This window comes from Silurus meridionalis, chromosome 10 (assembly GCF_014805685.1).
Source record: "Silurus meridionalis isolate SWU-2019-XX chromosome 10, ASM1480568v1, whole genome shotgun sequence".
In the NCBI taxonomy this organism is placed as follows: Eukaryota; Metazoa; Chordata; class Actinopteri; order Siluriformes; family Siluridae; genus Silurus; species Silurus meridionalis.
The window spans coordinates 25,767,737-25,780,191 of NC_060893.1; the positions used below are offsets into that span (position 1 = coordinate 25,767,737).

Below are 12,455 nucleotides of genomic sequence, written 5' to 3' on the forward strand. Positions count from 1 at the left end.
CTCACTGTATAAACTCTGTATATGGAATCTGGGAGTAACTTGTGATATCAACCTTACTTTTGAAAAACAGATAAACACAGTCATAAAATAGTTTCTTTCACTTTCCAAAGTTTATTTAAATCTATTTTAGATCTTGAGAAGGTCTGATCACTCAGATCCTCTCTTTCAGCTTTTTATGTACCAAGGACTAAGCACAAGAACAGAGGTGATCAAGCTTTTGCTGTTGCTGCTCCAAAGTTATGAAATAAGTTACCTTTTAATATTTCAGCTTCAAACATGGCTGCTTTTCAAGCTTTTCTTTGGCTTTTGATTCCTGAAGGATGTTAAGTTTCAGTTCAGTTCTTTTCTTTTCTTTTTTTGTTTTTTTTGACTGATACTTGGTTGTATATGATTTATTTGTTTTAATTGGTACTTTTTATTGTAAAGCACTTTGTTAATGGCTCATTGTAAAAGGTAGTATATAATACACTTTTGATTTGATTTGATCTTTACAAGAACATGGCAATGGTCATCTTGGAACCTCTCTCACTATGAAAGAACTCAACATGATTGATTCCGGTTGATAATGACACAGAAGTCAGATAGCAAAGTGTGACAGTTTAATCAGTGGACAAGGATATACAACAAACATATACACAAAAACAATCAACACTTAATGAAGAACACAATTTTAAAATTAGAAACAGGTGATTTAGGTTTTAGCAGATCTTCAGTTGTCCAGTTTGGGCGAGTCTGTGCACAGATTCCATAGTTTTAGTTTTCTTTTCTTGTTTGACTTGAGTGGAATCTGATGTGGTTCTGATGTGCTGTTAAAGCATATCCATGATTTTACATGTAGTGCATCTGAACATGCTTTTTTTTCTCTTCATAGATGTGTGGCACTGGGGTGTTATTATTTTTATTATTGATATGCTAGTTATCTAGATGTTAGCTAGATGAACAACTTCACCACCCTCATAATATTACCCCAGGAACCACCTGAAGGAAGATCACAAGTTTGTTGGCACAATGAAAATCAGAGATGGGATTCAGGTTACCAAAATAGAAAATCTTTATTCAAGTTAATACATTAAAACAGAAATATGCAGACATGGCACTTTATTGTATAAAATGCCATGGGTGACACAAAAGTTTGAAAATAAAAGATGCACTAAAAAAACAATAAATTCAAGTCAAGTTTATTTCTATAGCGCTTTTCACAACAGACATTGTCTTTAAGCAGCTTTACAGATATCAACAGTTAAGGTGAATGGTGTGCATTTATCCCTGATAATCAGCTGTGGTGAAAACCATCCAAGAAAAAAAAGAAAAAAATGAATTGTATTTAGACAATGATAGCAGTTTGAGCTACAGGAGTTTGTCTGTTGGTCGGACCACACGGACCAGTCTTCTCTCCTCATGTGCATCAATGATCCTCGTCCCCCACCACCCTGTCGCCAGTTCACCACTGTTCCTTCTTCTGAGCAGTTTTGATAGACACTGACCACTGCAGACCAGGAACATCCCACCAGAGCTGTTTTGGAAATGCTCTGACCCAGTTGTCTAGACGTCACAATTTGTCAAATTTGCTCAAATCCATACGCTCGCCCATTTTTCCTGCTTCTAACATTAGCTTTGAGTTCAAATTGTTCACCTGCTGCCTAATAAATAAATCCACCCAATAACAGGTGCTGTGATGAAGAGATCATCAATGTTCCTCACTTCATAGCTCATAATGTTATAATGTTGTGCCTAATTGGTGTATTTATTTCGATTTGCAGAATCTGCAGATTTGTTGAGGACACAATGGACACCAGAAGCTCCTTCTCCTCCATCTGCATGTTGTGGATCAGCATCTGTGTGGGTCAGTAACACTTTCTTTCAGAAAACAGATCAAATAAAGTTCTTATAATAAATACACTGTACAGATTAATGTAGATTTAATTTTCTATCTCAGGTCTCCACTCTGGAGAATCAGTGATCAGTGTATCTGGTGATTTGGGATCTACAGCTGTTCTGCCGTGTAAACAGATGTTTTCTGACTTCAAAACATATATTCGGTGGAGCATTGAATCTGAGATTGTGTTTGAGAGAAATAGTGAGAGTTTCTATCAGGGTGATGGATATGAGGATCGTGTGGATGTTCCTGTGGAAGAGCTTCGTAAGGGGAACTGTTCTTTGGTGTTGCACAATTTGACCCTTACTGATACAAATGTCTACATCTGCTCCTCTAAAGTGAGACTTTACAAGAGAGACACACATGTCCACACAATATTTCAGGAGATCAGCCGTGTTTCTCTCTCAGTCAGGGGTAAGTGAGTTATTATCAGTAGAACACACACTGAACATTACACACAGCAGAAACCAAAGCTGCAGATCTGAAATCTGTGGAAAGACACTAAACGTCCTGTAGAACAAAAGCAGCTCATGTGTCCAATGTGAGCATAATGTCAGTGTTTTCAGTACTAGAGGAGAAATTGTGCACTGAACAGCTCATTTTAAAGCTCTTCATGTGTGTGTTAGATGATCCAGGAGAACACAGAACACCTGAGCATCTTTATATTAGTGTTTCATCACACACTTGGAGATTCCCTCTGCCATCTTTAAATGGAAATCATTTTCATGACACGAGTTTGCAGTAGAGCTGGAAATCAGAAAGTCTTTACCCCAGACAGCAGGAACAGTGTAGCACTAATGATCTTCTTGCTGATTTCTACACTTTATTACCTTTAAAATACAATTTCACTGCATTTCACACGTGATCCTGATCTACACTTACACAGTAAATCACTTTAGTAGCAGTGAGAGAGGAAACACAAAGAGCTCTGATTGTACCAGGATGATTCAATATTATTTTCCTCTTACAGAAAAACATACTGAGATGACATTATATGAAGTGCAGAGTCCTAGAGGTGAGATACAATTGTGTATTTTATTATCTGCACATTTCATTGTGCTGGGGGGGCGCCAGTGAGCAGAACCTGCTTTGCCCCTGTCCTCGCCCTCACCCATTTGAATTATTTACCTGTTTTTCTGCTTTAGTTTAATATACAGTAAATGTTTACATCCTCAAATTCAGACAATTTTGCAATGATTATTAAATGTGTTTGGAGCATTGTGGTAGGAGGGTGGAGTCATGGGCGGGTGACAGTAGGAATCTCACCTATCATGCCAACAGGACTAGAAACAGCTCTGCTTCCAGGACTCCTTGTTGTTCTCTATGCTAAAGATAGTTTCTAATATTGTTTGTTGTATTTTTTGGGATCATTGTCCTGCTAATTTGATTTCTCTTCTGTTGATTTACTTTCTATTGTGTTCATTAATAAAAATAAATTATTACTGCTCTTATTTTTATTATGAAATATGACTGACGTGTTTTATTACTCACGCATGAAAGTGTCACGTATAAGTGTGTGTTTAAGAACAACATAAGACTTGTACATTTTCATATGTAATACCACAGAACAGGATTCTGGATCACAGAACACAGAAGTGTATCACTGTGTGTTTACGTTTCAGATAATGAACTTCATGACGTTTACTCATCTGAACACATGTATCCCTTCTGGCTTATACTCCTACTGTGTGTGTGTTCAGTCTCTGTTCTTATAAACATCATGTGCATGTGTGTGTGCTGTTGCAGGAAACAAGGTGAGAAGTTTCACCTGATTTACTATCAATATGTAGATCTAATTATCTTTATTTATCATCATTTCCTGTTCCATTACAATATTAACACTTGACTGTATGTGTCTAATGTGTGTGTGTGTGTGTGTGTGTGTGTGTGTGTGTGTGTGTGTGTGTGTGTGTGTGTGTTGAATAAATGAATCCAGCAGTAAAAATACTGTTTAGTTTAGTTCTAAGAGAATTTTGTGTGGATTTAATTCTTTCTTCTTTACAGATAACTGTAATATCATCAGTGACTGGAATGAGAAGGTGCCACAAACACTCCTGATTAATCCTGTTCTTCTCATTATACAAAATAAACCAGTTTAAACTTCACATGATGTTCTAAATCATCTCTGCTGCTCCTGTGTTTCTCTCTGCAGAAAGTCCTGCTGCAAGACACTGCTGATTGGACCTGTGTGACCTACATGAGCAGCTCCTGATGGCCCAGAAGATATTTAACCTCACAAAGAATCATTTTTATGTAGAATTTTCAGAATTAATTGTGGTCAGTTTTCATATAAAGATGTTTTTATATTGGATTTTTATTTGAAGCTGTTTGATGTCCTGGTCTGAGTCTGTGGTTCAGACCATCACCAGTAGGATATGTCTATGTTCAGTGGGAACCCAGAGGGATTAATCCTCTTATATAAGTATATAAGTACCAGAGTTTACTTTTACTGATAATGTTTTCACATCAACCTCATATTGTTCTCTGCTTACGTTTCTTCAGTTCCATCTCATCTCAAGAAAATAAACGGAGAAAATGATGAATGTGTTTGAGTCTGTGTGCATTCAGAAAGAACGCCAGTGATGTGAGCAGATTATTAGTGATCAGTAAAACAGATATACAGCATACAGAATGGAAAGTTGTACCATGTGACTGAGGCCTGAAACACTTTTTCCGTTGTTTTTTTTCTTGTCTATTTAATAATCTTAAAAATCGAATTGTAAATGAAAAATATAAATGAGCAGCACTTGTTCTCATAGCACTGAAGGTATTGTGGAGAAATGTCCAAACTGCTCTCTACATTTATTCCACAGATGTTGATTGGTGACTTTACACACACATTAGCAAATGAACATAACTGAATAAATATTATTAGCCAATGTAGCTGTGAAAGTGTGAACATGTTCTGCACTTAGGGATGTATTTCTATACTGTAACTTGAACAGAGATGATGAATCTGCTCTATTGTACTTCTTTTGGTTTTTTTTAATGCTTTGACTCCTTGATACTGATCACTCTGCTCTGTACTGTTGCTACATTTTCAGATATGTCATAGTAAATCTGAGATCTGAGGAGGTGAAACTCAAATATTTGGCAGCGCATTTACACAGAATGACTTACAATTATTTTATTTATACAGTAAAACCCTGTTGTACGAGTAACCTATAGTACGAGCAAACGGAGATACGAGCAACCTCGCTCGCAAAATCTTACCGTTTTACGAGCAAATTTCGAAGGTACGAGCAAACTCACACTGCCGGTTCCCTGTTTACGGCGGAGGGTCGCATTAGTCGCTTAGTTGATTACGTATCACTCGGTCGCTCTCGTTGTTCAGTGCAGCATAAACTTAACTTTTTTTTTAGTTTTATATTTTTATTTCACTAGAAATCTTGAAAAATGTCTCCCAAGAAACTCAGTGATGTTGCTGTGAAAACGAAAGTAAATAGAATTACCACGGAAACCAAGGAGGTTACGAGCGTGGTGCGTGTCTCACACTCGCAATCAACCACTACCACATGAGTAAGTGTTAAATTATGTTTACATTATGGTAATTTGCGGTGTATTTGTTTGTTAAAATAGGCTACAAATACTTTTTAAGTGCAGAAATAAGCGATCAAATGAGATCTCAGAACGGATTAAATCACTTTTACATTCATTCTTATGGGGAAAATCAGTTCAAACGTACAAGCAAATGGACCTACGAGCAATTTTCAAGAACGAATTATGCTGTACAATGGGGTTTTACTGTACAACTAAACTTCCAATTAGAAGTCCAACCCATGAGTTACCAAGTGTTATCTGCTAAACAAGGGAAATTTCATTTTCATTTTCCATAAAAATATAATGTGAAATAACCAGTTAAATGTAACAGAAAGCAGCAGTACTTCTTTGAATATTAAGGTTAAAGTGACAGATGTAAGGTTTTATTATTGTGGAGATTGAAAAAACAAAGTTTGAAAAACCCACCTGGATGAATTTCCTGAACGCTATTCATCCACTGCAAATGATCCAAAACGCAGCTGCTCGACTTGTGTTCAATCTGCCCAAGTTCTCCCACACCACCCAACTGCTGCGCTTCCTTCATGCTGTCTGAGATCCTCCAGTACTGCTCGACTGGTACCTCCTTCTCTCAGAATGAGAGGTAAGTACACTTCAAGGCTCTTCTCTGTTCTGGCATCGAGGTGGTGGAATGAACTTCTTCTAGATGTCTGTACAGCAGAGTCCCTGACTGTCTTCGAACGACGACTGAAGACCTACCTCTTCCTTAAATACTTAAATAAGCACTTTCCAAGTTTGCTTTGTAGAATTCAAGGGTTATATTTATATTAAGTTTGTAATCTTGCGTACCAGTGTAGATTTATTCATTATTAGAGACTCAAAGCACTTTTTCATATGTAAATTTCAGGTGGGTGCCAATACTATATTTAGCCTGATAATTGCTGTATTTTGTGGGTTTTTTTAATAACTATCATTATTTAAAGATTTGAATAGAAACAGGGCACAGTTGGTCACCTGGCTGATGACATCCAGATAAATGCAGAAATTGTGTGCGTGTGTGAGAAGAGCGCCACACTGTGGAGTATATAAACATGACCATGTGTGGGGTAGATGAATCAGGGTTCTGAGACTGAAGTTATCAGGAAGCTGAAAGAGATTAAAGGCTTTGGTTAACCACGAGGAGATCAGAGAGGAGTATGAAGAAAAGAGAGTTATGAAAGTGTACATTGTGTATGGAAATCAGGGTTCAGGAGGAACGTTGTTTCATTTCACTGTGTACTGCATCAGATATATTTATGGTTGAAATGACAATAAAAGCTTGACGTGACATCTCTGCGTGTCTACATGAGCTCCTAAATGCTGGAACAAGGGTTCCTGCTACTTCCTGTCTGAGTTCACTGATTGTTTCATTTCCTGTGTTTCCAGATCACAGACACACTGCATTAAGTGATTTATCCACAATCATCCCAGTCCCCAAGAAACCCTCCATTACTGGACTGAATGACTACAGGCCTGTTGCTCTGACATCTGTCGTCATGAAGACCTTTGAAAAGCTGGTATTGGCCCATCTAAAGAAGGTGACAGAACAGCTGCTGGATCCCCTACAGTTTGCATACCGAGCAAACAGATCGGTGGATGACGCAGTCAACATGGGGCTAAACTACATTCTGCAACACCTTGACTGCCCAGGAACATATGCCCGGATTTTGTTTGTTGACTTTAGTTCGGCTTTCAATACAATAATTCCGGGAATCCTCCACTCAAACTCCTAAACCTTACTATACCCCCTGCCATCTGTCAATGGATCACCAGCTTCCTGACAGGCAGGAAACAACAGGTGAGACTGGGAGGTGTTACCTCCGGTATTCAGACAGTCAGCACTGGTGCTCCTCAGGGGTGTGTCCTTTCCCCACTGCTATTCTCCCTTTATACGAATGACTGCATATCAAGTGACCCAACTGTCAAACTCCTGAAATTTGCAGATGACACCACGCTCATTGGACTAATCCAAGATGGTGACGAGTCTGCATATAAGCAGGAGGTGAAGCAGCTGGTGCTATGGTGCAGTCAGAACAACCTTGAGCTAAACACACTCAAAACTGTGGAGATGATAGTGGACTTTAGGAAACATCCTTCAACACTACTCCCCCTCACAATATCCAACATTCCTGTGTCACCTGTGGAGAACTTCAAGTTTCTGGGCACTACCATTTCCCAAGACCTGAAATGGGAATCAAACATAAACTCAATTCTGAAAAAGGCCCAGCAGAGGATGTACTTTCTAAGGCAATTAAGGAAGTACAGTCTGCCACAGGAGCTGTTGATACAGTTCTACACTGCAGTCATTGAATCTGTCCTGTGCTCATCAATCACCATCTGGTTTGGAGCAGCAACAAAACAGGACAGAAACAGACTGCAGAAAACTGTTAAAACAGCTGAAAAAATCATTGGTGCCCCCCTGCCCACTCTCCAGGACTTGTACCATACAAGAACCAGAAACCGGGCAGGAAAAATCATTAATGACCCTTCACACCCTGGACACAACATCTTTCAGCTCCTCCCTTCTGGCAGGCGCTACAGAACTTTGTTCACTAAGACTGCCAGACACAGGAACAGTTTCTTTCCCCAAGCAATCACCCTCACTAACAACTGACCATAATTATATTCCCTGCTCATATCTATGAGTACTGCACAGAACTGTCACAGAACTGTCACTCATCACATTATCTGTATATGTTGCACACACTATTGCTTCTATATACTGTACAAAGTTTTATAGTAACCTCTCTCATCATACCTGACACACAATACTGTCATTTGCACTACCATGCACTCCCACACTTTATGTACATTACTGGTCTGTATCCCTATTTATTACCCACACTGTCTATACTGTCTCATATTGTCTGTATTGTCTTGTATAGTCTGTTTTTTCTTGTTGTGTCTGTTTTGTCATGTATAGGTTTTTATTTATGTCTGTACTTTTGAGAGTAACAAACAGCTGGAACCAAATTCCTTGTGTGTGTCAACACACTTGGCCAATAAACCTGATTCTGATTCTGATTCTGATCACTCGTGATTGGTGGTGGATGAAGTACATAAACCATGTGGTTGAGTTAAAGTAGATCCACTCGATGAAATGTGACTCCAGTAAAAGTAAAAGTGTCCCTTTAAACTTTCACTTGAGTAAAAGTACAAAAGTATTTGCCTTCAAATGTACTTCAGTATCCAAAGGACTGATTTATTACGGCTATAATGTTCCAATTATCATTTTTATTATAAGACTTTTTGCTTAATCAACTAATTTTATGTGAAAAGACTTTAATTTCACTCCAAACTATTAACAGAATATTATTAATGAGTCAAACACTGATATTTATTACAATTATCATGAACCCAAAACCTTCTTCCCATCAGACCAGTGTAGTGTCCCTGTGCACTGCTTTATGTTTAGAGGATATCGGAGGTGAAGAGATGTGTTTCAGAATCCAATAGAGGCTGTTAGAGTTTCATTTATAATATCAGAATCACAAATATATGAACAGAATTTGGCACATAACCTGAGTGTGTGTAGTGGATTGTGATGGAGAAGACATGGTTCCATCAAACTGAACTTTCAGCACAAACTGAGTGAAGGACAACTTCAGATCAGGAACGATACAACAGGGCAAGGAGAATGTGTGTGTGTGTGTGTGTGTGTGTGTGTGTGTGTCAGAGAAGCAAAGAAACTGTAATAAATATCTGCTCAAACTGATTCCAGGTAATAAACAGAATGACCTGAAATAACCATCATGTGACTGTAGAGATCAGATTGTTATAGATGTGAAAGTGGTTGTTATTTATATGAATATTTGTAATGTAAGTGTTCCACTTTAGCTTTTCTCACACGTTTAGTCATTAAAACTTTCCAGTTACTAAGAGAATCTGCTGTGGTGGTATAATGACGTCATTGTAATAGGAGTCCTTTAAAAAAAACAAAAAAAATAAATAAACCGTGCGCATGCGCACATGCACTGCGCACATACTTGGATGACGTAATTGTGAGCGCAAGCAGATAGACGCTACTTAGTGAAGAGAAGAGGAGATGATCTGAGAAGTGAGAGTCAGAGACTTTTATAGAACAGAATAAAAGTGAAAGATGCTGAATCTCTGCTGGGCTGCTGGGTGCAGGTTTACAGGACATTTTCAGACATTTCACATGGTAAAGTGATAAGAGCTGCTGTACAGAGCACACAGGTAGGAAGAACAGTCTCTAGTGCGTGTTTGTTGTTTCTCAAGATTAAAAAGTTGCTTTATTAGCAGGACAAAACAATGTTTTAGTGGCTTGGCTACAGAGTTAACAAACAAACAAAAAAAATTTAAATATATGTGGGTGTATATGTAGTGGAAAATAATTTAATAAAATTATTAGTATGCATATAAGTACAGAAGTGTGTGTGTGTGTGTGTGTGTGTGTGTGTGTGTGTGTGTGTGTGTGTGTGTGTCAGTGTGTTATGGGTTATGGGAGAAACCGAAAGAAGAATGTTTTCCAGCTCGGTGTAGTGAAGCGATGTTTCAGAGCTGCAGCATGAGTGAGTATCATTCCAACATTTAATTCCCTGAATGATGATGAAGCTTCATGTCTGGTTCCAGAACCATGTGTTTTAGACACTTTGGATTAATAGCGTTAAAACCGAAGGGGAAGAAAATGAAAGCCCCGGTGTGTGCATCAGCTCTGACCCACAACCTGCACATATTTCAATTCTGGACATCTTACAGGAGAACTGAAACGATTCCTCGAGTAACTCAAATACAAATAAACATCTTCGTTTAATTAAATGGAGTAAACGAAGATGTTTATTTGTATTTGAGTTTATTTGTATTTAGGACTCGTTCATACACCAACAGCTTCATACTTCAGGCCCACAACATAGTTACTGGTGGATGCACCAGAAATGTCAGATGTTTACTGGAAATAAAGTCACAATTGTGAGAAATAAAGTGATAATTGGGCAAACACTCTTTTAATGTGGTGGAAACAGACTTCTATTAGATTCAGGCCAAACAAACAACAGAAAGATTTGAGTTTGGGATCATTTCAAACTAAAACATAAAGAACTCACTGTACGGTGCGTTTACTTCATTATTTATTATTTTTGAGTAATCTAAAATGTATTTTTTATTTTTTTTTACATATTTGTGTTTGTAATTGTATTTGCATTTTGTTGTAATATGGAAATTACATGAGTTTAGTTTTCACAGATCTTCTTCTGTACAATTTCAGCAATATTTTCGTCTTATTTTCTCTTCTTGAGTGTTTGTTCTTGACACTGTGCTCACTGTAACCTCAGATTCTTCTTTCTGACTGAAGGAACCTGATGTGCTCTTCTACTCTTAAAGCCCATCCACCTCAACACCTCAAGGTTTTGTATTCTGAGATGCTTTTCTGAGATGAGTTCCTCTATCCTGCCTGTGATCTGGATCTCATCTGGACAGTTTTATCTAAACTCTTTTAACACTTCTCCAGTCACTGCATGTTTATTTCCCAGCAGGAGATCAGCAGTTTGTAAAATACTCCATCTGTGTAATGGCTTAAAGATCACACTTTTCCTCACTCTGGTGTTGGATGTGAACAAGCTCTTGATGTGTTTGTGCATGATTTTATGAATTTTCCTGCTGCCCCATGATTGACTTTTGGATATTTGCATGTAAAAAACGGCCAGAATTATAAGTTCATCTCATCTCAGATGAGTTTAATGAATGAAAGCATGAACGACTTTCACCCTACACAGCAAATTCTTTAATATTCAACAGAGAAGACTAATATATTCATGAATATATTTTCTAATAAGAGTGAAGAAGTTCAGGTTTGACGTGTCTGAGATCATTAGTGTGAAATCTGAAGAAGTAGTAGTTGAATTCTTGTCTGATTTACAATCATCAAAACCAGGAGATAAACTGATCAGGTTTCACATTTGACCCAACCAGTGTCAAGGTCACAGCAAGGTGATTGTGCTGATGAGGTCCACACTGACCACACTGTTTATTTTAGTTTTTTTATTTACACTTTCTGGTATATTTAATGTCACACTGTTTCTGGCATCCAGAATATAAATGCTGCTTTATATTTACTATTTTATATTATTTTTATATAATTACAATTCACAAATCTTTATTTTATTGCAGTTATTTTGTTACATTTCTTTTATTCTTCTTATTCTCATTTAATCCTTTACTTTTCTATTTCATTTCTTGTCACAAGCCAGTCATGATCATATTTTACCCTGTGCTGTACTGTGCATTGTCTTTGTGGCAAATAGACTTCATGTACACTGTATGTTGTAGAACTTCTCCATGTTTTAGGTCCAGAATTCCATTTTTACCAAATTATTTGAACACCATACACCAGGGAAGTGGTGTAACAGTGGTCTTGGCCCTGGGTTACTGATCAAAAGGTTGAGGGTTGAATCACTGTTATCACCAAGCTGCCTTTCTTGGGCCCTTGAGCAAGGCCCTTAACCCTCTGTGCTCCAGGGGTACTGTATCATGGCTGACCATGTGCTCTGACCCCAGCCTCTGACCAAGATGGGATATGCAAAGAAAGAATTTCACTGTGCTGTAATGTATATGTGACAAATCTATTCTATTCTATTCTATTCTATTCTATTCTATTCTATTCTATTCTATTCTAATGTGTCAAGAAATCTATGCATTTCTTTTAATTGTCACATGACTTCAGTGTGAGTGAGCATTAAACTTCTACCATGGTCACGTCCCATCATTGAGGTTAAAGTTATGATTGGTGTGTTGATGTCTGCAGAGCAAATCTGACTGAATGAGTACAAATACACATCAGTGTGATCTTTGTACCTCCATTTCAGCAGAAGAGCTGCAAGTTAACACAATACTTCTGCAAAAGGCCTTTTTGTACAGTATTTTTCAGTTTTCAATAACTTTTTATTTCACCTTTGTCAGTTTACTGGACTTCACTGGACTTGTTGATACTGATTGTTCTGTCTTTGTTTTATTGTAGAAAACGTGTACGTTCTACTATCCTGTGAACTTTCTGTCCTTTTCCTTTCTGTCTTGAGGACTGCTTATT

At 37.7% G+C, this 12,455-nt stretch overlaps 1 long non-coding RNA gene across 1 annotated transcript; it reads left to right on the top strand.

The window, feature by feature from the left end:
* Window positions 1-3,570: 3,570 nt before the first annotated feature.
* Window positions 3,571-4,160, top strand: LOC124391889. Its single transcript, XR_006927056.1, has 3 exons — window positions 3,571-3,630; window positions 3,881-3,915; window positions 4,029-4,160. It is a non-coding gene; the product is annotated as an uncharacterized LOC124391889 (long non-coding RNA).
* Window positions 4,161-12,455: the final 8,295 nt, after the last annotated feature.